This window comes from Nicotiana attenuata, chromosome 7, assembly GCF_001879085.1.
Source record: "Nicotiana attenuata strain UT chromosome 7, NIATTr2, whole genome shotgun sequence".
NCBI classification, from domain to species: Eukaryota; Viridiplantae; Streptophyta; class Magnoliopsida; order Solanales; family Solanaceae; genus Nicotiana; species Nicotiana attenuata.
This window is the reverse complement of record NC_031995.1, coordinates 70,856,866-70,868,141: the sequence shown is the minus strand read 5'-3', so window position 1 is coordinate 70,868,141 and position 11,276 is coordinate 70,856,866.

Sequence of the window (11,276 nt, the reverse complement as noted above, 5' to 3'; positions counted from 1 at the left end):
ATCAAAAAACTTACTAAATAAATCAAGATTAAGGTATGCTAATAGTCAAAAAACTGAAGAAGAGTCTCAAACTCTTAGTCACTGCCAAGTCAGAGTCCAAGTGATTGTTGAAGAAGGTTGTTGCAGAAGGATTTGTATTTTTCTATTTGTGGAGCAATAATTTGCAAATTGAGGCTTTTAATTTTAATGGAGAAATTTGAAAAAGAATAAGATTAATTAAGTTGACTATTATGTATTAGCACTAAACTATAACTGAATTGAAAAGGAAGAAGATAAAAGTAAAAATAAAGCAATTTTCTATTAAGTATAAATTACGTTGTATTCATTCAAAGAACTAAAATAAAAGGGAGGAGAAAAAACTAAGAACTACAATAAAAGGGAGGAGAAAAAGCTAGAGAGGGTTTCGAACCCACATCTTCTATCAAAGGAGGGACTTTAAGTCCCCACAGCAACCACTTCTCCTGTCAGCTTTTTTGTGCTTGGGGACACAAGTAAAATATTTAAGAGGCCCCATATATATGTACATATATATATAACATGTATATACATGATTTTTGCCGACGCTAACGGGGTCCCGTGACCCATCAACCTAAAATGTAGGTCCGCCTCTGATGATAAGAGATGAATAGTATATAGACATAGAAATAGTAGAAGGTGATTCGAAGGTACTGCAAATCGATCATACAACTCTACCTTAAGTCTCCAAACAAAGCCCAATATCATGACCCAAATTTAACTAAGTCATGATACAACCTAACCTAACCTGCCGGCTGAACCAATCAACACCAACACAAGTTAGGTCGAAGAAAATCTTTTAGTAAATGATAAAGAGAAAATGCGGAAATTAAATACAAACTACTCCAAAAATTATTGTCATGAATTATGAGCAACTAAGAGTAGATTCATAGTGCTGATACAAAAAAAAATACACCATATGCTTGAGTATATTTAAACATAAATATATATGAAGTGACTTCTATCTCGATTTATCATATCTCATGCATGTATGTGCAACTATCTAGCCGGTCGTCTTTAGCTTTTGAATTTTGTTATGTACTTTTGAGGCCGTGAATAGCTTTATATGATGCATTATGAGTTGTGTGTATGGTAAGTTTTAACTTTTGAGAGGTTAGTGACTGATTTGGAAGAGTAATTCTCAATTTGGAAGCTTTAAGTTAGAAGAGTTGACCAAGGTTCGACAGTAAATGACCTCAAGTTGGTGATTTCATGATTCCAATAGGGTTTTATGGCTAATTTGGACTTGGGCGTTTATTAGGATTTGTATATGGATGTTTCTAGATGGTTTTAGCTCTATTTGTCGAAAGCTGGCAATTTCAAAAAATTGGAATATTCATAGGTTTGATTGAAAGTTGAGTTCGGTGTTATCTGACCTTTACTATGGTTTTTGATACCATTATTAGGTTCATTTAGTTGATTGGAACTAACTTTTAAAGTTTTGTTGTGGCTTGGAGTGTCTAAGTCTGATTCAAACGAGTTCGGCGAAGTTGAAATGTTAGAAAGTTAAGAGAATAATTTCGATCTATAATTTTTGGTTTTGAAGTTATTTGTAGTACTTTGCAACTTTGGATAAGTTTGGATAATGTATTTAGACTTGTTGGTATAATTGGACGCGAGGCTCTGGTGTGATTCTCGGTTATTTCAGACAATTTTGGTTGAGTTTGGAGTTGATGATGTGCTGGTGTGTTGCACTGCATCGCCATCGCGGAGCAAGGCTCATGATTGCGGAGAAGGATTTTGCCGCTTGGAATTTGTGTATCCTGTTCGCAGGAACGAGCTCACGTTCGCGGAGTATTGGGGGTGCTGGCTATCGCTTTCGCTCATATGGCTTCGCGTTCACGAAGTGTTCGTGGAGGTAAAGCTACAGACTTTTGCATTCTGCGTTCGCGGAGTAGTGAGGCCAGTTGGCCTTCACGTCGCATGTTCTAGGTTGCATTTGCGCTGAAGCTTCTAGAGGTAGTGCTGGATTTTTCATCGCAATCACATGGGTTTGGCTATGGTCGTGTAGAGTATTTGATGTCACTGATTTGAGCTGTCAAATTTCGTGTTTTTAAGTGCTTTTTCACTATTTTGAGTTTTGCAGCTCGGAAAGAGACGACTTTTGGGTATGGATTTTACCCATATCTTGAGGGTAAGTTGTCACACCCCGACCTTGAGGAGTGCGACCGGCATTCGACAGGGTTACCTCGGCCAAGCAAGCATGCACAATGCCGTCTACCCAACTCACCGATGAATAAAGAGGAGAATACATTTCATTAATTAGACAGTAAGAGGTCATGTGAATAACACCAGTCCATTTTCCTCAATTACATCCTTAACAAGTCTCAAAACAGTACATCATACATTCGTAGTTAAAGTGGAACAAATGGTACAATTATGACAAGTTTAGTTTAACCTTCCCAAAATAGGATATAACTCACACTATGTCTACAGAGCCTCTAATAGAACCAAAAGAGTGTTAAGACACTGCCGGCACAATAAGGCCCCGGCTATACCTCAAAAGGCTATGTATAAAGGACAAGAGATACAGGACCCCAAAGGGAAGTGGGGCTCACCAAGTCAGCTGAGGATAGAGTATGCTGCTATCACGAGTCAACACCACCTGATATGAAACCACCTGTATCCATTTAAAGATGCAACGTCCCTGGTAAAAGGGACGTCAATACATATGGAATAGTACTAGTATGTATGAATAAAACCCATCTCAATAGAACGAGTAACAACAAACGGAGAAGGATACATGAAATTAATAAGAGACTTAAATAGTATTAGGGTGTCATTTTAGGGCAAGGTAAATTTCAAATTAAGTTTCAATCTTTTAAGTTGGGAGATCCTTAGCACCGATACACCGTCGTGTTTTTAGCACGGAGTCCGATCTCATCCGATTGGTTAAGCCGTCTCACCTCGAGACATCCACTCACAATACCACCATGTGCGCGGCATGGCGTCCGATCTCGGCCCGATCGGCTAAGCCGTCTCACCACAATGTTGTGTGGATCGACATCACATACAATCTTGCTAGCAATAATCACCTCCCATTCAAGGGGAAACATATCTACACATCAATATCAAGGGGAAACAACCTCATCACATTAACACGGGGATTTACTCCTCAATCACTCCTACACCGACACGTGTAGTTTCGGGGTTAGGTTATTTTGACCTTCCCTTCCTCGGTGACTAAACGCTACTCCCAAAGCATTATTTGTTTAAAGAGATTTTCCACACATTTGATGTTCTTTTACATATCATTCATTTCATTGGCACCAATGGCCATGACACAATATCATTCTTGATATGTTGGCCGCACATCATATTCCATGCTCTCTTCTTTCACTTTCAAATATCATCATGGATAATAAACAACAAGGTTTTCAAATTAAGACTGTAAACACACATTTGAGAAATTTAGGGTCTTATGCACATGTGATTTCTTACACAATTTTACATGATAGCTTTCATTAGATTCACATTGAACCATGATAGCTCTCAAACAATAACTCAACATTACAAGAACCTTTGGAATACACATTGAACGCATATTCATTTTGACACAAGGCTTATTCAGAAAAAAATCAATTTATGAAGAGGAATACGTGACTTACAAGGCCACATTGGGGTTCAATTCTAGGAGAGGAGTTTAGCCAACATACCTCGCTTTGTGCTCTCCTTAATTCACTACACAGTTCTAGAATCCTAGAAACTTTGATCTATTTAGAGATTTAGCAAAATTGAACACAAATTAGGAAAGAGTTCATGGTTCCAGCTCATTTGGGCATTTTATCAAACACTAGTTTGTCATTATGATTTCAAGGTCCTCCTATAGTGGATTCCTCTACTTCACTAACCAAAATCTACCAAATTGAGCTCAACAATATTCTCACAACCCTAGATAGTACATGTATGCATAACAAACAACTCCACACCCAAGAGTGGCTTGGCTTATTACCTAGTTTCAGTTAAATCTCAAAATTGAAGGCTAGGGAGTAAAATCTAACCTTTGGGTTGAAGACCTTGTGAGTTACCCTAGAGAAATCTTCAAGGTTTGAGTAAAGATTTATGAATAAATGACTTAGAAATTCTGTTTCTCACTCTGTGACCGGTCTGTGGTCCATAGACCAATTCTGCGATCGCATACTGTGCCGCAGAACATCCCTCCAAAAATTTTTATGTTGGACCCGCGATGGATTATGCGGCCCACGAAATAATTATGTAGTCGCATATTGGTCCTAAATTTTAGCTCAAGTTTATGCTTCACTGCGCGATAGGTCTATGGTCCACAGATCAGTTCTGCGATCGCAGAAATGCGCTACGCTTCCAAAAAATTTCTTCAACTCTTAAATGCACGGTTCAACCTAAAAAGTCCACAGATCTCTACATCATTAACACATACGTCCATCTCGGCACCACAGAACCCCGAGACTTGGTAAAATTTTACGGGCCTTACATAAATAATTTTTACTTTATTTTGATTCTGTATCATGAATATCCACGGATTACTACACCAAAAACATGAAATTTTAAACGAAAATTTGTGGTTTTTTTTGTATTCTTTAAGATATTGTATTTTGGGAATTTGAGTAAAGATTTGGACTCAAGTTTGGAAACTAATTATATGTTTGCACTCGGTAGGTTATGAGACATCGTATTTTTGTATTAGTTTCGAATTTCAGGCATGCGAGCCTAGGTTGACTTCTATTGAGTTTTCGGGAATTCTTTAAAGATCGAAGCTTTATGGTTTGAGATCGCTTCCAATAGCATTGTTTGACTTCTTGGATGATGTTTTTCTTGCATTTCATGATTGGAGGACTAGATCGAGATTTTTGACGTGATTTGAAATTAAAGACTAGCCAAGATGAGGTAAGTATCTTTTCTAGGCTTGGATTGAGGTTATTTCCCCATATTCTATGCTGCTTGTTATATGTTGGGGGCTGACGTATATACGAAATAACGAGCGTATAAGCATGCGTCGCGGTTTTTTATGATCCGAGTAGACCTTAGGCTATTATATGCCTTATTTTGCTATCACGCCTCCTTGATATGTATTACTACACGAGCTATTATTTATGCTATAAATCATGTTTAGGTTATATTCTAATCTTTTTGAATATGATAGGGGTATATATTCCATGTTGAGCATTTTGCTATAGCCGTAGTCATATTTGTCAGTCATGATATTCTTTCTACATGTTATATCTCTGTCTCTGTGCACTCTTTATATGTTATCTCACATGATGTTAGTGTCCTTGTGTGTAACACGGGTTATAGCTGAATTGGGGCACATTGATATCTTCCGTACAATGTTTAGATAATTAGGTGACACTTGCGTCAAGGCCCCATATTGGGCCGAGGGATATTGATCATTGAATTTGATTCGATCGGCGCTCGAGCTAGGATATGCCCCTCCGAAGTCAAGTGATAACTGTTAATTTGCATGAGTCTGCCAAACAGTAGAGTACCCGGTCCTCTACAAGATTCTGCTGAGAATGCTAATATATAACAGTATGTAAATAAGGAAGAGGATTTTTACGTGGAAAAATCCCACACAAGGGGATCAAAAAACCACGACCTACACCTGTAGGCTTTTAACTTCACTAACTTGCAATCTCCCTATTACAAGCCACTTTACAATAACCCTATTGCAAGGACTTCAACTAACTTGTGATGCTCTCGTCACAAGCCACTCTATAACTATCCTAGTTACAAAGGCTTTGACTAACTTGTGATGTTTCCACCATAAGCTACTTTGTCACACTACAGTTACAAAGGATTTTGCTTATGGCTACACCTAGTCACAACATAAACTCAGGGAGTTTACAAATTTAGAAAGGGATTCCTAATCAATGCTTCTAGCTAAGCAATTTAGAGGATATAATAAGTACAATCACAGAGTTACAACTCAACTAGGACAACAACATGCTAACTTTTTGGAACAGGTTCGTAGTTGCGTTCAGCTTTGTTCATCAAGCTTGTGAGGAAAGATTTCTCAGTTTTTTGCGAGAGGCTTGAATAAGAAACTGAAACCTTCAAGTGATGTTTTGTATAAAATCATTGTAGGTACACCTTGATCACATCACTTGAAATGATGTGAGTACTTTATTTGGTTAGAGAATGAGTGGGCGCTGGAGACAGCGCAGTACGGCAGAAACAGTGCAGGCAGTCACTTTGTTTCCAGCTGTGTCCAATTGACTTTGTACTGCTGTGAGGAACCCACAAGCGTATCAGGTCCTTGTTTGGGTTTCTAGCTCCGGAAGTTGTAGCAGTTCACCTTTAGCTGGAATCCGTTAAGCTTGCGGTATAGACCAAGTAGGTCAGGTTCCCTATATGGTTCTTAAAAGTAAGTTTGTTAGAGCATCAAAACATAAGGTAGGAACATTTAAAACCTATCAATTTTCCTCTTTTTGATGATGACAAACTTAATATTTAGAGCAGTAAGAACCAGATTTAGTAACAGGAAAAACACAGGTTCCCCCTGACTCTATGCCCTTTTGTAACACATGTGTTCCCCCTGAGTTGATGGCATGTTATTTATTTTACCCCTTTTGGCCTCATTAAAAAAAACATAAACGGAATAACAACACAAAGAAGTCCAGCGAAGCTAACTTATGCCACATATGTGCACACAATCATGATAGAGAATAGAAACACACAAGGAGAGTACTGTCATAATAAAATAAGGATTGATATTAATAAAACTTTAATATGCCTTTGCTTGAAAAAGCAAGAGGCAACATTGGACTTGTAAAACGGGAGCAGTAGTGTGTCATCCCAATCGACATAGAAAAAAAAACAAAAACATCTGCCAAGAAATAAAAAAAACTTAACAAACATTTCCTGAAACTGGTCACTGAAGGGGTACATAAGGGGCAGTAGGAGTAAAAGGCTTGGTAGCTGCAGCAAGTGTTTGGAGAATAGGTCTATTGGCATTTGCCGACTTTTGCTCATTGAGCAGTTCTGCTTTCAGGTTCTCTACTTGCGCCCTGAGATCAGCATTCTCCTTTGTCAAGTGAGCCACTTCATCATTTTACATCAGAACCCCTTGGGCTTTCTGACCTTCCAGGATATCATTCCTGGCCTTCAACTGACGAATTTCCTCAGCTGCACTGTTCTGAGCATTTATAAGATGAGAGGGTTGATGTACTTCCTACCCCCCATTCTGTTCCACGCACTCGCACTCTTCCAAAGTCGTCTGTGAGAAAGTCTGCTTCCTAGTCCCCACTTTGCCCGTTCCCAGTGTGACTTTAATGAATTTGAACATTGGAGTAAGCAGGAACCCATAGGGAAGGCCATGATTACCATTTTTGAAGGTGACAACATTTTGCATGTGTTCAATCATAATAGCAGGTAGACTCACAGGAGTACAACTATCCAGTTGCTCCATCAAGAATAGGTCAGCCTTTGAAGTCACTGACCGCCTCTCAGCTCGAGGCAATAGAACTATGTTAACCAATTCAAACAACAATTGATAGACAAGGAGTAACGCTTTCTTATGGATCTGGTCCCCTTTCTGGTTTTGCATTATCTTTCACCATGACATTTTTGAAGTTATACTGACACAAATCTTTTACACTGAACACACCAGCTGTAGGAACTTTTAAAATCTCGCCAAGCAACTTCACATCGAACACAATGTCCACTCCATTGACCAAAGCACAAATGTGGTCAGTCTCAACGGGAAAGAGGCTAGCAAAGAAGCTTTGTATCTCAGCCTCATATACCTTAGGGGCATCAATTTGAAATAGATGTGCCCATCATTGAAACTCGACCATTTCCAAAATTTGACGCATACCAGCCATCTCAAAGATTGCTGGGTCAAACGTACGCCCCATCAGAACTTTTTGATGCCTCAAACGTTCAGAGCCAAGACTGACTTCACTTCGCATTCTCTTCATGGAACAAGGTTCTTCAAAAGTTTCAGATTGCATTTTCTGGACTTCTCTCCACTGATTTTTCCTTTTCCCTTGGATTTGACCAGCACATCCTCATCAGACATCGAGAACTCACTCATCACCTCCTTCATCCTAGACTTAGTGGTTGACCCCTTCTCTATTGAGGCAGGCTTCTTTTTCGATGACCGTCTGATAAGTGGACCAGGTTCATCTGGGGTTTCCTCGTCCACCTCCACGACAGGAATCCTTTCACTACTTACTGGAACACCATCTTTCACCAACTTTCTCCTTTTCTTCTTACTACTCTTCTTGCTCTTTTGAAGGGCAGAGTCGTAGGCCACCTTTACTTGAAGCCTGGTAGTAGGCCGTTTGGTTTCAGACTCAGGAGTGGACACAACCCTCCGCTTGCTTATGAAGGCATCAAGAGCCAAATCACCTAGGTCATCTTCATCACTGGATCTCGTTTCAGGTACTTGAATTTCCAAGGGCACAATAGCAAATGCAGGAACAGAACTATCCTGTGAATGAGATCCTTGACCTGGGTCCTCCGGAGAGGGATCAGGTTCCTCATGTGATTCCCCAGTAGTTTCTGGTTGTGCATTCTATTCAACAAGTACAATGGCCCCTTCGTTCCCTACACTTTAGACCTCGTCTTTCTGAGAGATGATTTCATGCAGTACACCATCCTCAGACACCATAATCACGGTTACAACATTTTTCTCTTCCTCAAATGGTGCTACTACCACCATGGAATCAGTAGCAGCGATGGCAGAACTCTTTGTGACCTCAGGGTTTTGACCTTGTTCTCCACACGGTCTTTGACTGGTGGGAGCCTTAGACGATTGGGAGGTCGGAGCAGCAGTTTCAGAGTTTCTGAATGAGGAAGAGACTGGCATACTGGGTGAGGTGTGATAGTAGTGGGAGGAGTAATTATGGGTGAGGAAGGCTTAGTGGGAGCGGAAGGCTCCAAAGGTTGATCAGTAGAAGGGACGACTGAGGAGGGAGATCGGAAGTTATCTCAGCCATTGTGAAAGTGGTGTGACTATGCTTTTGGGAAATTCTAATGTAGGACTTATGGTGAGGAAGAGTAGAAAACAAGGGTTTTTAAAAGAAGAGGATAATTATGAAGAGAGAGGAATATGCACCTGTTGTGAAATGACGATTGAGCGTGGAGAATCGCGATGTTTCAGAGGGAGATGGAACGATTTGAAATTAAGAGACGTGACAGCAGGATTTGAAAAGTTGAATGACATGGCTGTTGTATTTTTGTACCCCTTTTTAAGATTGTATTAAAGGATGCACAAAACTACTAACCTTTGGTACAAGAACAAGGTTCTTGACCTCCTTTTTGAAAGAATCAATCCTCTTTTATCATTCAAGCACTGCATCTACAACTTCTACACTCATCATGCGTGTTTACCTGCAACGGTATTGAAGTAAGTTAGACATGGCCAGAAAACACTTTTAGCCAGTTATTTCTTGAAGGTGATTTTCATAACCCGCTAAAGAGGGATCATGTTCTCAATTTGGATTTTTAAGTCCTAACTTCACTCTGTTTCTTCCAAATTGTTCCCTGCCTAGTGCCTTGGTGAAAATGTCTGCAATTTGATCTTCTCTGCTGCAGAACTTCATACATATCAGCCCTTTCTCCACATTGTCCCTGAAAAGTGATGCCTCACATCAATGTGTTTTGTTCGTTTGTGTTGAACTAGATTCATGGCCATGTTGAGTGCACTGGTGTTGTCACATAGAAGGGGCACACTTCAGTGAGTACCCCAAAGTCCTCCAGCTACTGTTTGATCCATAGAAGTTGAGCACAGCAGGATGCTGCGGCTACATATTCAGCTTCAACTATTGAGAGAGCCACTAAATTTTGCTTCCTTATGCCCCAAGAGATAAGACATGAGCCTAAAAAGTGAGCCATTCCAGAAGTGCTTTTCCTGTCCACAAGATATCCTGCATAATCTGCATCAGCATATCCAATCAGATGAAAACGGTCACCTGATGGATAATGCAGCACCAGGTCCTGTGTTCCTTTGAGATATCTCAGTATTCTTTTGGCAGCCTTCAAGTGAGATTCCTTGGATTTGATTGAAACCTTGCACACAACCCCACACTAAACACAATATCAAGTCTGTTGGCAGTGAGATAGAGGAGAGACCCAATAATGCCTCTATACATGATTTGATTCACAGGAGATCCAGTTTCATCCATGTCCAGTCGGGTGGCAGTAGCAATGTGAGTGTCTATCACCTTTGATGCTTCCATATCAAACCTCTTCAAGAGCTCCCTAATATATTTTTGCTGACAAATCGATATACCCTTTGGGGACTGTTTTACTTGAATGCCCAAGAAGAAGTTCAGTTCTCCCATCATGCTAATTTCAAATTCACTTCCCATGAATTTTGCAAATTATTCACATAGAGAATCAGCTGTTGCTCCAAAAATGATATCATCAACATAGACCTGAACGATGAGCAGGTTCCTCCCTCGTTTCTTTAAGAAAAGAGTGTTGTCAATTTTCCCTCGTTTAAAACCATTTTCCAAGAGGAACTTTGACAACCTTTCATACCAAGCTCGAGGAGCCTGCTTTAGTCCGACAAATCTTTGTCGAGCTTGAACACATATTCAGGGTGTTCATGACATTCAAATCCTAGGGGTTGCTTCACATAGACTTCTTCCTAAAGAAGTCCATTCAAGAATGCACTCTTGATATCCATTTGGAACAAGGTGAATTACATGTGAGATACAAAAGTGATCAGAATTCTAATAGCTTCCATGCGAGCCACTGGAGCAAACGTTTCATCATAGTCAATCCCTTCCTCCTGATTGTAACCTTGGACCACTAGCCTGGCCTTGTTCCTTGTAGTAATTCCATGTTCATCGAGCTTATTTCTGAATACCCACCTGGTTCCTATAATTGTTCGATCTGGGGTCTAGGTACCAGGTGCCACACATTATTTCTTTCAAACTGATGTAGCTTGTCTTGCATGGCTGTGATCCAATTTGCATCTTTCAAGGTCTCCTTGATATTTTTGGGCTCTATCTGGGAGAGAAAAGCTGAAAAGGCAAGTGAATTTCTGGCTTTTGACCTAGTTTGTACTCCGGAATCTAGAAGAGTAATAATGTTGTCCATTGGATGAGAGCTTTGGTGTCTCCAGTTAGACGCCTGAGGTTCATTCTGAGAGAAGAGGGTATGTTTGGCCGATTTTCCTCTGTCCTTCTCTCAGGTGCTAGTGGACTTCCCTAAACAGCATCAACCACCCTTTCTTCAGCTTCAGTGGTTGTAATTGAAGTGCTTGGTTCTATTGAATATGAGGCAGCATTGTCTTCATTTGGCTCCTTTACTTGACTCATCATATCTGCCTT